This window comes from Danio aesculapii, chromosome 4 (assembly GCF_903798145.1).
Source record: "Danio aesculapii chromosome 4, fDanAes4.1, whole genome shotgun sequence".
In the NCBI taxonomy this organism is placed as follows: Eukaryota; Metazoa; Chordata; class Actinopteri; order Cypriniformes; family Danionidae; genus Danio; species Danio aesculapii.
The window spans coordinates 10,692,960-10,709,183 of record NC_079438.1 but is presented as its reverse complement, the minus strand read 5'-3'; the positions used below and the strand labels follow the sequence as shown (position 1 = coordinate 10,709,183).

Sequence of the window (16,224 nt, the reverse complement as noted above, 5' to 3'; positions counted from 1 at the left end):
ACTGCTTTGATATGACTATTAAAACTCAGATCTGACTCCAGAGTCACACCAAGATTCTTGACCTTATGTTTTGTTGTTTGACCCTTAGAGCCAAGGTACGCATTCACCTTGAGAACCTCATCTCTGTTCCCAAACGCAATGACTTCAGTTTTCTCTTTGTTTAACTGAAGAAAGTTTTGGCACATCCAATTGTTAATTTCATCAATGCATTGGCAGAGGGTGTCAATGGGGCTGTAGTCATTAGGCAGTAAGGCTAGGTAGATCTGAGTGTCATCAGCATAGCTGTGGTAGGAGATTTGGTTCTTTCTCATTATTTGGCTCAGAGGGAGCATATAAAGGTTGAACAGGAGTGGTGCCAGAATCGAGCCTTGTGGGACTCCACATGTCATGGGTGTCCACCCTGACCTATGGTCACCTATACTGACATAGTAACCTCTTCCTTCAAGGTAAGATCTGAACCATTTGAGGACCGTCCCAGACAGCCCAACCCAGTTTTCCAGCCTATCCAGAAGTATGCTGTGATCGACAGTGTCAAATGCAGCACTGAGATCGAGCAGTACCAGCACTGTTAGTTTGCCTGAATCTGTATTTAGGCGGATGTCATTGATTATCTTTATAAGGGCGCTCTCTGTACTGTGATGTGGTCTGAAACCAGATTGAAAATTGTCCAAACACCCCTTGTAGTTTAGGAACTTGTTAACCTGGTTAAAAACAACTTTTTCAATGATTTTGCCAATGAAAGGGAGATTTGAGATGGGCCTGTAATTGCTCAATATGGTGTTATCCAGGTTGTTCTTCTTCAAGAGGGGTTTAACAACTGCAGTTTTAAGTGAGTTAGGAAAAATCCCCGAGAGAAGTGAAGCATTTACCACTTTTAGAAGATCCATTTCTAAGCAGGTCAACACCGTTTTAAAGAATGATGTGGGGAGCGTGTCAAGACTGCAGGTTGATGTTTTCATAACTTGCACGATCTCTTCTAAGATTTTGCCATTAATTGCCATGAAATCGGACATAATGTCTGATTTCTTAAGTTGTGGTTGAGCTAGTCTGACGTCGACACAATTTGGCTGATTGGATGAGCTGATTCCCTTTCTGATATTATTGATCTTGTCAGTAAAGAAATGAGCAAACTCATTACATTTGCTTTCAGAGAGTAGCTCACTGGGAATTCGACTGGGGGGGGTTGTGAGTTTCTCTATCGTTGCAAAGAGTTTACGAGCATTGTTTACGTTGCTGTTTATAAGGCTTGAAAAGAAAGTCTGCCTAGCAGTTTTTAGTTCCATATTAAAAGCACGAAGACTGTCTTTATAGATATTATAATGGACTACTAGTTTCGTCTTTCTCCACATACGCTCAGCTTTTCTGCACTGTCTTTTCGTCATTTTTAATTTTGGGGACTTAGTCCAGGATCCCCTTTGGCTGCTAGTTATATTCTTGGCTTTAACAGGAGCAATGTCATCTATGACATTCTTAACTTTAGAATTAAACAAATGAAGGAGAGAATCAACAGAGTCTGCAGATATACTTGGTGCTAGCGATATGGCCTTCATAAACTGCTCATTAGTGTTCTCATTTATGCATCTCTTTCTGACAGAGACAGATCTGTCTTTAATAGCTGGAGTGATCAATATATCAAAGAAAATACAGAAATGATCAGATAGTGCAACATCCTTAACAACAGTTGATGAAATGTGTAAACCCTTAGTTATAAGTAGATCAAGAGTGTGTCCACGATTGTGTGTGGGTTCTTGAACATGCTGAGTCAGATCAAAAGTGTTCAAAACAGTCATCAGTTCTTTTACAGCATTGATTTCTGGATTATCAATGTGAATATTAAAATCCCCAGCAATGGTAAAATAGTCAAATTCAGAGGTTACTATTGATAACAGCTCTGTAAAATCATCAATAAAAGCTGGAGAATATTTTGGAGGTCTGTAGATAATGATCAGTAAGATACGTGGAGCACCTTTTAGTGCTATACTCAGATATTCAAAAGACAAAAAGTCACCAAATGACACTTGTTTACACTCATAGACATCTTTAAACAGGGCAGCAATGCCTCCACCTCTCCTATTGGCTCTGCAAACACTCAAAAAGTCAAAGTTTAAAGGAGCTGTTTCATTCAGAACTGCTGCACTACAGCTGTCATCTAGCCAAGTTTCATTTAAAAGCATAAAATCAAGGCAATTTGAGCTGATAAAATCATTGACTAAAAGTGACTTATTGTTGAGTGATCGGATGTTTAAAAGTGCTAACTTAACAGTTTTAGCTGTTTTTGCTACAGTAGTCTCAGATTTATATTTAATAGACACAAGATTTGAGTGATTTGCTATACGGCCTGAAAAAGTCTTCGGTTTTCTGTCACGTAATACAACACATATATGTGTAGAGAAAGCTACAGGCACACTGGGTTCCTGCTTGTTCTGTAAACATCTGATAAAGACACTGTTATCTAAGCAGGCACCCGAGACACATCATGGAGAGCAGTTTTGTTCACCAGCTGAAGATGGTGCGTTGTTGTTTGGGCCCTGGCGGTGGGGCAAATGTCGGAGGGCTCTTCCAGGTGGGCTCAGAGGTGGTTGTGGAGCAGGCCGCTTTTTGGTTGGTAACTGGGGGCTTGCGGCGATGGAGTGTGAAAGTTTAGTTCCAGCATGCACCAGTTCCTCCATCTTTTTTGAGAAACCCAAGAGAGGCGAGCAAGGTGATAATGGGAACGTGTCTGGCGACAGAGGCTGTGGCTCTGGAGATTCTGGGTGCTGAAATATGTTTTCCTGGGTGTTTTCCTGAGGATCATTTTTTAGTGACGAGACACTAGAAGCAGCCTGCAGTGCCACAAAAAATTCTGTGAGACCGATCCACTCTACTCTTTGTTCATGTTGTTTTTGTTCCGTGTGTCAGCAACTCCCTTGAGGCATATTACAGTTCACAGGCAATATAAAACAGCCCAGTGGCCTAATGGATAGGGCACCAGCCTTCGAAGCTGGGGATTGTGGGTTCAAGTCCCATCTGGGTTGTCTTTGTCGGGTTAAATTTAAGTTGTTTGAAACAATTCCGACTTGTTTTCTCAAAACTTAGGCGTGATGATCTGAGGACAATAGTTAGCTTCAATTCTCAGACTTGCTGCACACTTCAAATAAGATTCATCCAAGCTTGCTTGAATCTCACCGCTTACGGCCATACCACCCTGAGCACGCCCTCTAGTGTGAGTGACAGTTGTTGCACAGCAGGAAGTGTGAGGTGGCAGAAGGAAGAGAGAGGCTCTTCCATTTTGGCAGTTTTGTTTTTTATTTTTAGTTTTTGTGTTACAAAGTTTACTTTAATTGTTTTTTCAGTTAAAGATTTTTTTCACTAACCCCAAGCAGTAACACTGTTTTGGGGTTAGAAAACAACAAAATGGACACAACGGAGAAAGAGAATGGACAAGACACAAAGGGAACAAGGAACAGAGAACAAGGAAATGCTACAAACAGGATTGAAAGGACTCTAAATGAAGATAATGGAGAAAACAGCAAGGAGACATGGGCAACAGTTGTCTCAAAGAAAAAAGAAGGAAAAGGAGGTGGTCAAGAAAAGAAAGGAGAACTACAATCAAATAAAAGTATTGAAAGCGAAAAGAATATTGAAGGACAAAGGAATGATTCAAGTCAGAAACAACAAATGCTGAACAAACTAAAGAAGCAAGCAAGATATCAAAGAGACTACAAGAAGGAAGCCACACTAACAATGATGGTAAAAGAAATTGAAAACTCAACTATAAATAACATAATCAAAGCAGTGGAAGACAAAGTCGGGATTGGCAAATTATTTGGACTGAGACGGAAAAATAACAATGAATTTGAGCTGACAATGGAAAGTGAAAAAGAATGCGAGATATTGATGAACGGACTGATGATTAATGGAGAAGAATGTGAGATGAAAAAGCTGTGTGCAACAGAAAAAATGGTAGCTTTTCTGAACTTGCCCAGTTACATACAGGATGAGGAGATACAACAAAAACTGAGCAATTGGGGAGTAACTCCTATACTTCCAATAAGAAGAAAATATCATCCGGGAACAATGGTGGCAGACGGAACACGCTTTGTGAAGGTAAAATTTCCCAAAGAAGTTAAATCTTTACCATACAATGTTGGCTTTGTGACAGAAGAAGGCATACAATATTTCAGAGTGATTCATGATAATCAACTGAAAATGTGCAGACTTTGCTCAAGTACAGAGCATGAGAAGAAAGACTGCCCAAATTTCACATGCAGAAGATGTCTTCAGCAGGGGCATTATGTGCGGGACTGCGAAGTTCTGCAGTGCCAGGGCTGCGAGAGGGCATCGACAAGATGTAACTGTGAAAAAGAGGAGGAAATTGAAAGGATGGAAATACAAGTGTCACTTGATAATACGGCAACAGAAAGGAAGGAGGACAAAACTGGAGAAGAAAACAATACAGAAGAGGACAGATATGAGAAAGAGGATAAAGAAATGGAACTGGGAGAAGGAGCAAACGAGGAGGAAGGAGAACCAAATAATGGAAAATTTGATGAAGAACAATATGATGAAGGCGCTATAGAACTGAACAATGAAGAGAGACAGGAGAAGAAAAGGACTGAGGACAATGAAACAAGAGCACTAAATGAGGTAAGAGGAATGGATTTTGAAAGGGGGAATTATGGACTGGAAAAAAAAGAAAAAGGTAAAAAGATAAAAGATTTAAAATCAAGATGTAAAAGTGGCTTAAACATTGAACTGGTTCTACAACGGCAGAAAATGAGAAGAGAAGAGATTAAAGAAAGAATGGAAAGGAAAACATTTGAAAAAGGAGATGCAAGAAACATTTGTTTAAGTGACAGTGACTCAGAATGAATGGTGGTTATTGGTTTATCCAATGATTTTCCTAATGAGTAATGTATGTGTGGTATCACTGAATGTAAGAGGATTGTCAAAATGTGAAAAGTTTGAAAAGATTAACGTGTTTGACAAAAAAGTGTGATATATTATGTTTACAAGAGACAAAGTGGGAAGACGAGATTAAAAATGAGATGAGAAAATTGTGGAATGGGGAAATATTTAGTAATGGAGATATAGAAAAGAAAAGAGGGGTAGCAATTTTGATAAAAAGAGGGATTTTTGAAAAAGTAGAATTAGACTATAAAGACACAAATGGAAGAATTATAATTGTAAAAGTTATGTATAATGGGAAAAGTTTTAGAGTATGCAACATACATGCACCAAATGAGGAAAAGGAGAAATATAACTTTTATAAGGAAATAGATAAGTTAATAGATAAGAATGAAAACATATTTATTTTAGGAGATTTTAATGTTGCCATGCAAAGAATAGATAAAGATGACTCAATGGATTTTAGAACAGACAGAGGAAGGAATGAACTACAGAATTTAATGAGGAAATGTGATTTGGTAGATGTATGGAGAGAGCAAAATGGTATGAAAAGAGAATATTCAAGAAGACAAATTGTAAATAGGATTTTAAAGCAAAGTAGAATTGACTTGTTTTTATGTAAGAAGAAAGAAGTACAATATGTCAACAAAGTTTTCTACAAAACCTATAGTGAGAGTGATCATGATTTTATATGGATAACGATGAATTTTAATGAGATTGAAAAAGGAGCAGGAGTGTGGATACTCAACACTGAGTTGTTCAAAATAGAAATGTATAAAATGGAAATAGAAAATATAATAATCAATAGTGTGAATGATGAAATGTTTGAAACAGAAACAAGTTTATGGTGGGATAATCTGAAAAATAGAATAAAAGAATACTCAATAAATGTATCAGAAAAAAGACAAAAGGCAAAAAAATTCAAGGAAAATCAAATTAGAAAAGAATGGGATGAAGAAATGAGTAAAGTAAATGGGATAAATGTTGACAAAATAATAGAATTACAGGAAAAGCTGCAGAAAATCGAAGAAGAAAAGTGTAAGGGAGTAATTATTAGAAGCAGAGCTAAAGACATTGTAGAAGGAGAAAGAAGTACAAAATACTTTTATGAATTAGAAAAAACAAGACAGAGAGCAGCTATAATCAAATGTATAAAAACACAAGATGGGAAAACTGTAGAGGACAAAGAGGGAATTTTAAAGGAAACTAGACGATTTTATAAGGAATTATTTACAGAAAATGGAGTAGTTTTAAATGATGAAAATTTCTTATTAGAAAAAATAACAGTAAAAATAAATAAAGAGGACGAGGAAATGTGCGAGAGTGAGATAACAGATTTAGAAATAGAAACAGCTATTGATCAGTTGAGAAATGGGAAAAGTCCAGGAATAGATGGACTACCAGTTGAGTTTTATAAAGTTTTTAAAAATGTTTTAAGTCCTATTTTAAATATAATATACAGTGATATTTATGAAAAAGGGGAGTTAACTAATAGTATGAAAAAAGGAATGGTTAAAATGATTTATAAAAGAAATGGAGACAAGGAAGACTTAAAAAATTATAGACCCTTAAGTATGCTGAACACAGACTATAAAATTTTAGCGAAAGTCTTAGCTAACAGATTGAAAGTAGTTGTACCAAACATAATCCAAACAAATCAAGCATATGCGGTTCTAAAAAGAGACATAACGGATGTCATAAACAATATAAGAGACATAATCTGGTATATGAGAGAGGAAAAAGAAACAGGATATATAATTAGTGTAGATTTGGATTCAGCTTTTGATAGAGTGGAACACAAATATATGATGAATGTAATGGAGAGATTTGGTTTTGGAAAAAGATATTTACAATGGATAAAATGTTTATATACAGATATAACAAGCTGTATAAAAGTAAATGTTTTTTAATTAAAGATTTTAAAGTAACAAGATCGATAAGACAAGGGTGTCCAATGTCAGCACTACTATACACACTTGTATCTGAAACATTGGGGTTAGCAATTGATAATGAAAAGCAAATACGAGGATTATGTATAAAAGGAACAGAGTCAGAACAAAAATATTTCAATATGCTGATGATACCACTTTAATAGTAAAAGATATTAAAAGTATTGAAAAAGCAGAGGAAATTTTAAACAGATATTGTAAAGGAACAGGAGCAAAAATTAATAAGGAAAAAACGAAATACATGAGAATAGGAAAAACAAAGGCTTTACCAGAAAAAATCCAATTTAAAGAGGAGAAAACCAATATGAAGATTTTAGGTATAAGGGTTGGTGAAAATGAAAATGAAACAAGGGATTGTGGTGTGTGGGAGGAAGTTTTAAAAGGAATGGAAAAAAGATTACATTTCTGGAAATTAAGAGGTTTGTTTTTAAAGGGGAAAGTTTTAGTTTTAAATTCCTTATTTTTATCAAAAATGTGGTATGTTTTAGGTACAGTGAGTTTGCCAATGAGTGTTTATAAGAAGATAAAAGCTATCGTATTAGATTTTATATGGGACGGGAAACCTTCCAAGGTAGCTTATGATACCATAATTGGTAAAGTAGAAGAAGGGGGGTTAGGTTTAATCGATCCATTCATCAGAATGAAAAGCATAAGAATAAAAACTGTAAATAAATACTGGAAAGAAGAAAAACACGTATGGAAAGATGCGATGACATATTTTTTTAATAAATGTGGGGAAATGCAAGAATATATATTATGGATGAAGCCCAAAGAGAATATGATGAATGGGATTCCAGAATTCTATAAAGAAGTTATCAAGGCATGGGGAGATTTTAGAAAGCATATTGATTGTACATTTAGTAAAGAAGAGATTTTAAAGCAACCGCTGTTTTTAAATGATTACATTAAAAAGGGAATTACACTATTTTTTATAAGAAATGGTATTATGCAGGAATAAAGCAAATTAAAGATATCTTATATGAAGTGATACCTGGTTATGTACAGGTGCAAGTAATAAAAGATGCAATAATAGAAAACTATGAAAACGAAACTAAAGGAGTTATTGAAAATCAATTGAACAACTTGAAAAACAATATACCAAAAGAATGGAAAGAAATGATAGAAAATAATCTGGATATGCACAGCGATGAAGGAAGGGTGATTAACTTTAAAGAAAATCAATATGCTTTCAAAGATGGTATACTGAAGATGTTTTATTCATGTTTATGTAAAGACGTGTTTGTTATACCCAAAGCAGAAGAGTACTGGAAAAGATTATATCCCAATATAGAAACAAAGGAAATATGGCAAAATTTGAGAGCTTGGTGGAAAAGTCCAATTTTAGAGAATTTTGATTACATTTTAAGGCAAAACTGTTTATTAAGCGAAATGAGATTGTGTAAAATAGGTTTGGCAAATGATGCAAGATGTAAAGTTTGTAATGAAGAAGATGAAGGTATACTACATTTGTTTTTTAAATGCAAAGAGTTAGAATGTTTAATTGGAAAAAATAAAGAAATGATAAATGAAATGGGGATTGAAAAACAGGTTGTTGATGAGGAATGGGAAACATTATTTTTATTTGGTTGTAAAACAGAAGGTAAAAATACAAGGTTCATTAATTTCATTTTAACAGTTGCAAGAATTGTGATATGGAATAGAAGGAATGCTGTTAAACAGAAGAATGGCAAAATATCTGTGTGTAAATTGTTTAAAAGAAAAATGTCTGTACTGCTTAATGCTCTTTTCTATTATTGTAACACAAATGACAAGATTGATGTATTTGAAAAAGACTTTTTATGTGGGAATATATATGTTCAAATGGCTTTATATGATGTACATGTATTATTACCTGAATGTAATTGTTTTTAATTTTTGATATAAAATAAAGAAAAAAAAAAAAAAAAAAAAAAATCTCATCTGAACTCGGAAGCAAAGCAGGGTTGGGCCTGGTTAGTACTTGGATGGGAGACCGCCTGGGAATACCAGGTGCTGTAAGCTTTTTGAATTCCTTCATTTGGCAAAAAAATTAATAAATACAATTTTTTTTTTTAAAAAAGAGGTAAACTATTGAGGGGCCAAGGGCATTGTTTCTGTCGGTGCTGTTTCGAGACAAGCTGAGCGGCGCTCGACTCTTTTTAAATAGCCAACTCTTGACTGCTGCTCTCGCTTACGGCCATACCACCCTGGCAATGCCTGATCTCATCTGAACTCGGAAGCAAAGCAGGGTTGGGCCTGGTTAGTACTTGGATGGGAGACCGCCTGGGAATACCAGGTGCTGTAAGCTTTTTGAATTCCTTCATTTGGCAAAAAAATTAATAAATACAATTTTTTTTTTTTAAAAAGAGGTAAACTATTGAGGGGCCAAGGGCATTGTTTCTGTCGGTGCTGTTTCGAGACAAGCTGAGCGGCGCTCGACTCTTTTTAAATAGCCAACTCTTGACTGCTGCTCTCGCTTACGGCCATACCCCCCTGTGCATGTGTGAGAGTGGTACATTCCAGGAAGTGTTTGGCTGCAGTTGGTGAGAGAGGCTCACCACATTTTCTTCTGTTTAGTTTTATTTTTGACTAAAATACATTTTTGTTAAAGTTTTTTTGAGTTTGTTTAGTTTATCCTCCCAGCAGCGTGAGCTGTTCGGGAGGAGTGTTTTTTATTCCTATTTTTTTTGGAAATGGACGGATCTACGGTGACAGACCTGGCAATGGCGGACGGATTTGAGAAGGCAAATGACAATGGACTGGACAGACGACAACGAGAAACAAACCGATCAGAGAAGGAAGCAAGGAAAAGGATTTATTTAAAAGAAGCAACTGTAACGGTGGATATGGGACAAACAACTGAGGTGAGAGCAATGGATTTAATTAAAGCAGTGACGGAGAGGATTGGGGATGGAAAGATTTTGGCTGTAAGACCAAAACAAAACAAAGAATATGAAGTAACACTTGAAAGAGAGGAAGATGCTGATGTGTTAACAGACGGATTAACTATTAAAGGGATAAACTGTACAGTAAAGAGGCTACAAAACCGCGATTATGTTGTCTCCTTCATGCATCTGCCTGTCTATGTTGCTGACATAGATATTTTAGACAAATTGGATCATTGGGGAGTTTGTCCCATTTCAAAAATTAAAAGAAGGTTTTATCCGGGCACAGATATTGAAGATGGGACGAGGTTTGTTAAAACCAGATTCCCCAAGGAAGTGGCATCCCTCCCGTACAGCACAAGAATAGAGACAGCAGAAGGACCACAATACTTTAGGGTGATGCACAGCCATCAGGTGAAAACTTGCAGGCTGTGCATGAGCCCAGATCATGTGGTGAAAGACTGTCCAGATTTTAAGTGTTATAAGTGCGAGGAAAAGGGGCATTTCGCAAGGGATTGCGATGCAGTGAAGTGCCCGGATTGTAATAAGGTTTTAAATAAATGTGAATGTTGGATGGGGGAAGAGGAGGAGGAGGTAGAGCAGCGGGTAGACAGACAGATGAATGAAGGAGACAATATACAGTCAGAGGACAAAACAACAACTCAAGACAGAAGAACAGAATCTGAAAGTGAAAAACTACAAGAGAATGAGGCTAATGGAAAGGACAGAGTCACTGAACAGGAAGGGACAACATGGACACAAATGGATATGACTGACAGTTTAAGGAATGTTTTGGAAGCAGCAGAATTGAGCAATTTGAATAATAAAGACATACAACAAGGACAACAGGAAGACATATTTTGGACACAAATGGACATGACAGACAGTTTTCAAAAGGCAATGGACACAGTGGAGACAAAAGACCAAAGTAATGAGGAGCAAGACGAGTTAGAGGAACATTTACAAAAGGAGGGAAACAAAGAGACACAGGTGAAATCATCAAAAAGAAGAAGATCGATAAAGATAAAACCTAATTTAGAGACTGCAAGGAAAAAACTGCTAAAAGATGGAGAAATTGAATGCGAAAATAAGTATGAGTTGCTAAAGGGCTTGGAAGAGATGGACTGAGATGATGGTTTTTATGAATGTTTTTATCTTATTTATGGTTTTAGGAATTGTGTCTTTTAATGCAAGAGGGCTTTTAGACATCAGAAAATTTGAAAAAGTGAAAGAAATGTGTAAACGAGAAGATGTGATTTTATTACAAGAGACAAACTGGAAGGAAGAATACATGAAGGAAATAAGAAAAAGGTGGAGTGGGGAGATTTCATACAATAATGGGGATGGGAGGCTGGGGAGAGGAGTTGCAATTTTAATAAAAGAAAACAGTGGGGTTTTATGTAAAACAATCTATAATGACAAAGAGGGGAAGTGTATGATATGTGAAATGGAGTATGAGAAGAAAAAAGTAATAATGGTGAACGTTCATGCCCCAACAGAGGAGAACAGAAAGAAAGAGTATTTTAATGTACTAAGAGATTGTTTAAAGAAACATGAAAGAGTTATTATCATGGGGGATTTTAACACTGTTTTTAGTAAATTAGAAATGGCTGAGGGAATGGTTTTTAAAACGGATAAGGGAAGAAAAGAACTGAAAATATTGATGGAGGAAATGAATTTAATTGATGTGTGGAGAGAAAGGAATGAACAGAAAAAAGAGTACTCAAGAAGACAGTTAGTGGGGAACTTTTTTTGTCAAACAAGAATTGATTTTATTTTATGCACAAGAAATGTTGAAGAGTTTATAAGCAAGATCAAATATGAAGAAACAAGTCTGAGTGACCATAAGCCAATTTTTATGAATCTAGACTGGAGTAATGTGAAAAGAGGGCCAGGGGTATGGGTTATAAACACAGCGGTTTTAAAGAATGAAGACTATGTTTTAAGTATAAAGGAAATTATTCAAAAGGAAAAAGGGAATGAAATTTATAATGAGGACAAAAGAATGTGGTGGGAGAATGTAAAACATTTAGTTAAAAAGTTTACAATAAAATACTGTAGACAATTACAAAATTGTAAAAAATATAAGGAAAAAGGAGCTGAAAGAAAAACTAGAAAACGAATTGAAAAATGAGAATGGAAAAGATATACAAAAGATAAAAGAACTGGAAGGAAGACTGAAAGAAATGGAGGAGGAGAAATTTGAAGGTGCAAGGTTAAGAAGCAAAGCCAAATTTACAGTGGAGGGGGAAAAGTGCACTAAATTTTTCTTTGATCTAGAGAAGACAAGAGGGAAGGCAGAAATGATTAAAGAAATAAGGAGCAAAAATGGGAACATAGTGGAAGAAAATGAGGAGATTTTGGAAGAAATAAGATCATATTATGAGAAATTGTTTTGCACAGAGGGAGTAAAAGAAAAAGAAAAAAAGGGAATTGCTAAATCTAATCAAATCAAGAGTAGAAGAAGAGGAAAAAAGAGAATGTGACAAGGAGGTAAGAGAAGAAGAAATAAAAAGAGCAATTAGTGAATTGAACAAAAAGAAAAGTCCAGGAATTGATGGGTTGGGAAGTGAATTTTATATTGTTTTTAAAGATATTTTATCTAGTATTTTAAAGGAAGTATATGATGAGATTTTTGAGAATGGTGGGGTAAATAAAAGAATGGGGATGGGCTTAATGAAGGTGATATACAAAGGAAAGGGGGATAAAGTAGATTTAAAAAATTATAGACCTATAACAATGCTCAACACTGATTTTAAGATTTTAGCAAAAGTTTTAGCTAACAGATTAAAGGAAGTGATGCCAAGCATAATCAAAACAAACCAAGCATATAGTATAAAAGGACGAGACATTGCTGACACAACTATGAGTATTAAAGACACAATAAGATATATAAATGATAAGAAGAAAGATGGTTTTTTAATTAGTCTGGACTTTGAGAAAGCTTTTGATAGAGTTGAGCATGACTTTTTATTTGGAGTGTTAAAGAGTTTTGGTTTTGGGGAAAATTTTATAAAGTGGGTTCAGATTTTATATAGAGGAGCTATAACCAGGATAAAATGCAATGGTTTTTTAACGGACTGTTTTAAAATAACAAGATCAATCAGACAGGGTTGCCCGTTATCTGCACTTTTATATGCCTTAGTTGCAGAACCACTAGGATTAGCTGTGAAGCATGAGGAAAGAATAAAAGGAATAGAGGTAGAGGGGGGAGTGAACAAAATTTTTCAATATGCTGACGATACTACATTAATACTACAAGATCTGGCAAGTGTAAAGCAAGCAATGGAAACAGTGCAACATTTTTGTAAGGGTTCAGGAGCTAAAATAAATGAAGATAAAACAGTATATTTGAGATTTGGAGGAACTGAGGCTTTATCTGGACATTTTACGTTCAAGGAAATGGATGAAATAAAAATTTTAGGCATTGTAGTTGGGAGGGATGAAAAGAAAGCAGAAGCAACTATGTGGGAGGAAATGTTAGGAGGGATTGAAAGAAGGCTGAGGTTTTGGAAATTAATGTCTTTAACTTTGAAGGGGAGGGTTTTAATTTTGAATGTTTTAATGGTTTCTAAATTATGGAATATTTTATATGTGTCATCAATGCCACTGTGGATGGAAAAAAGGCTGAAAAAATGTTTTTTAGATTTTTTATGGGAAGGGAAGCCTCCAAGGATAGCATACGCAACGTTGATTGGAGAAGTAGGGCAAAGGGGGACTAGGTTTAATAGACGTCGAACAAAGAAAAAACAGCTTAAGAGTGAAAATGGTAAAGAAATATTTGGATGAAGAAAATAAGGCAGCATGGAAAAGAACAATGGAATATTTTTTAAGTAAAAGTGGCAATTTTAATATGGGAGATAATATTTTATGGATGAGGATGAAAACATTCATGACAGAGGGTCTACCAGACTTTTATAAAGAATTGATTGGAGCATGGGGGAAATTTTTAACTTGTGTACATTTTAATATACAAGGACGCGAGAACATTTTAAATCAGCCTTTATTCTTAAACAGTGACATTCTTAATCAAGAGAAAGTGGTGTTTTTTAGGAAATGGTGGGAGGTGGGAATAACAAGAGTAAGGGATATTTTATATGAATTTAAGGAAGGATTTTTACCGGTGCAGTATGTTATTGATGTGATGGATGAAGCGAAGGAGGATTTTAACAGACAAGACTTAATAAAGGAATACGACATAATTAAAAATGCCATACCTGCAGAATGGTTAACAAGAATAGAAAACATGGAAGAAAATAAACCAAGTAAAGATGTGAGGGTAAGATTTGGAGAGAAATGGTGGGATTTTAAAGATTGTACTGTGAAAATGATTTATGGTTTTTTTAGAGATGGGGTTTTTAAGAAACCTGGTGCAAATCAGTACTGGATACGGCGTTTTAAAGATGTAAATGAAGACAATATTTGGGCTAATATAAATGGCAAATTTGTACAATCAAAACTGGAGAATTTAGAATATTTTATCAGGAGTAAAGCAGTGTTTACAGATGTCATTTTAAACAAAATAGGGATGGAGGAAAGTCTCACATGTAAAGTATGTCAAGATGCAGATGAAGGATTTTTACACTTGTTTTTATATTGTAATGAGTTAAAAGATTTTAATGAGAAATGCAAAAACATGATTTTAACTTTGAAAGGAGAAAGAGACGACAATCTAGAGTGGGAAAAGGTGTTACTGTTGGGGCTGAACAAAGAATGTGATAATAAAAAACTCATAAATTTACTTGTGATTTTAATGAAAAGTGCAATATGGGAGAGAAGAGTTGTAGCAAAAAAGGAAAAAGTTTTATTAAATGTGTGGAATGTGTTTAAGAGGAAGGTGGAGAAATATTTTGAATGTCTATTTTATTATTTTAAGTTAGAGGAAATGCAGGAGGCTTTTTATGATGTTTTTACTCAAGAAGTCACAAAGATTTTAAATGACACAGGACTAAAAATGTCTTTTTAAAAATGTGATTTTACCTTTTAAGGAATACTACTTGGAACATTTTATGTGAAAAAAACAGAAAAAAACACATTGTTGTGAAGCTATGAATGTAATATGGACCTTTTAAATGTTTTGTCTGAAGTGTAATCTGTATAAATAAGTGAATTGTATGAATTTTGAACAGTATAATAAAGAAAAAAAAAAAAAAAAAAAAAAATGGCAATGCCTGATCTCATCTGAACTCGGAAGCAAAGCAGGGTTGGGCCTGGTTAGTACTTGGATGGGAGACCGCCTGGGAATACCAGGTGCTGTAAGCTTTTTGAATTCCTTCATTTGGCAAAAAAATTAATAAATACATTTTTTTTTTTAAAAAGAGGTAAACTATTGAGGGGCCAAGGGCATTGTTTCTGTCGGTGCTGTTTCAAGGCAAGCTGAGCAGCGCTCGGCTCCTGGTGCTGCCCTATTTTTAAATAGCCAACTCTTGACTGCTGCTCTCGCTTACGGCCATACCACCCTGGCAATGCCTGATCTCATCTGAACTCGGAAGCAAAGCAGGGTTGGGCCTGGTTAGTACTTGGATGGGAGACCGCCTGGGAATACCAGGTGCTGTAAGCTTTTTGAATTCCTTCAGTTTGGCAAAAAAATTAATAAATACATTTTTTTTTTTAAAAAGAGGTAAACTATTGAGGGGCCAAGGGCATTGTTTCTGTCGGTGCTGTTTCAAGGCAAGCTGAGCAGCGCTCGGCTCCTGGTGCTGCGCCTATTTTTAAATAGCCAACTCTTGACTGCTGCTCTCGCTTACGGCCATACCACCCTGGCAATGCCTGATCTCATCTGAACTCGGAAGCAAAGCAGGGTTGGGCCTGGTTAGTACTTGGATGGGAGACCGCCTGGGAATACCAGGTGCTGTAAGCTTTTTGAATTCCTTCGTTTGGCAAAAAAATTAATAAATACATTTTTTTTTTTAAAAAAGAGGTAAACTATTGAGGGGCCAAGGGCATTGTTTCTGTCGGTGCTGTTTCAAGGCAAGCTGAGCAGCGCTCGGCTCCTGGTGCTGCGCCTATTTTTAAATAGCCAACTCTTGACTGCTGCTCTCGCTTACGGCCATACCACCCTGGCAATGCCTGATCTCATCTGAACTCGGAAGCAAAGCAGGGTTGGGCCTGGTTAGTACTTGGATGGGAGACCGCCTGGGAATACCAGGTGCTGTAAGCTTTTTGAATTCCTTCGTTTGGCAAAAAAATTAATAAATACATTTTTTTTTTTAAAAAGAGGTAAACTATTGAGGGGCCAAGGGCATTGTTTCTGTCGGTGCTGTTTCAAGGCAAGCTGAGCAGCGCTCGGCTCCTGGTGCTGCGCCTATTTTTAAATAGCCAACTCTTGACCGCTGCTCTCGCTTACGGCCATACCACCCTGGCAATGCCTGATCTCATCTGAACTCGGAAGCAAAGCAGGGTTGGGCCTGGTTAGTACTTGGATGGGAGACCGCCTGGGAATACCAGGTGCTGTAAGCTTTTTGAATTCCTTCGTTTGGCAAAAAAATTAATAAATACATTTTTTTTTTTTAAAAAGAGGTAAA

The 16,224-nt window shown here is 35.9% G+C and overlaps 6 non-coding genes and 1 pseudogene across 6 annotated transcripts; all 7 read left to right on the top strand.

The window, feature by feature from the left end:
• Positions 1-16,224, top strand: part of LOC130222698 (zinc finger protein 850-like) — a 100,977-nt pseudogene that overhangs the window by 32,244 nt on the left and 52,509 nt on the right.
• On the top strand, positions 2,942-3,014 carry trnar-ucg (transfer RNA arginine (anticodon UCG)). Its single transcript has one exon. It is a non-coding gene; the product is annotated as a tRNA-Arg (tRNA).
• On the top strand, positions 9,005-9,123 carry LOC130223739 (5S ribosomal RNA). Its single transcript, XR_008836857.1, has one exon. It is a non-coding gene; the product is annotated as a 5S ribosomal RNA (ribosomal RNA).
• On the top strand, positions 15,142-15,260 carry LOC130223738 (5S ribosomal RNA). Its single transcript, XR_008836856.1, has one exon. It is a non-coding gene; the product is annotated as a 5S ribosomal RNA (ribosomal RNA).
• LOC130223737 (5S ribosomal RNA) lies at positions 15,442-15,560 on the top strand. The gene has a single exon (XR_008836855.1). It is a non-coding gene; the product is annotated as a 5S ribosomal RNA (ribosomal RNA).
• LOC130223736 (5S ribosomal RNA) lies at positions 15,742-15,860 on the top strand. The gene has a single exon (XR_008836854.1). It is a non-coding gene; the product is annotated as a 5S ribosomal RNA (ribosomal RNA).
• On the top strand, positions 16,041-16,159 carry LOC130223733 (5S ribosomal RNA). The gene has a single exon (XR_008836852.1). It is a non-coding gene; the product is annotated as a 5S ribosomal RNA (ribosomal RNA).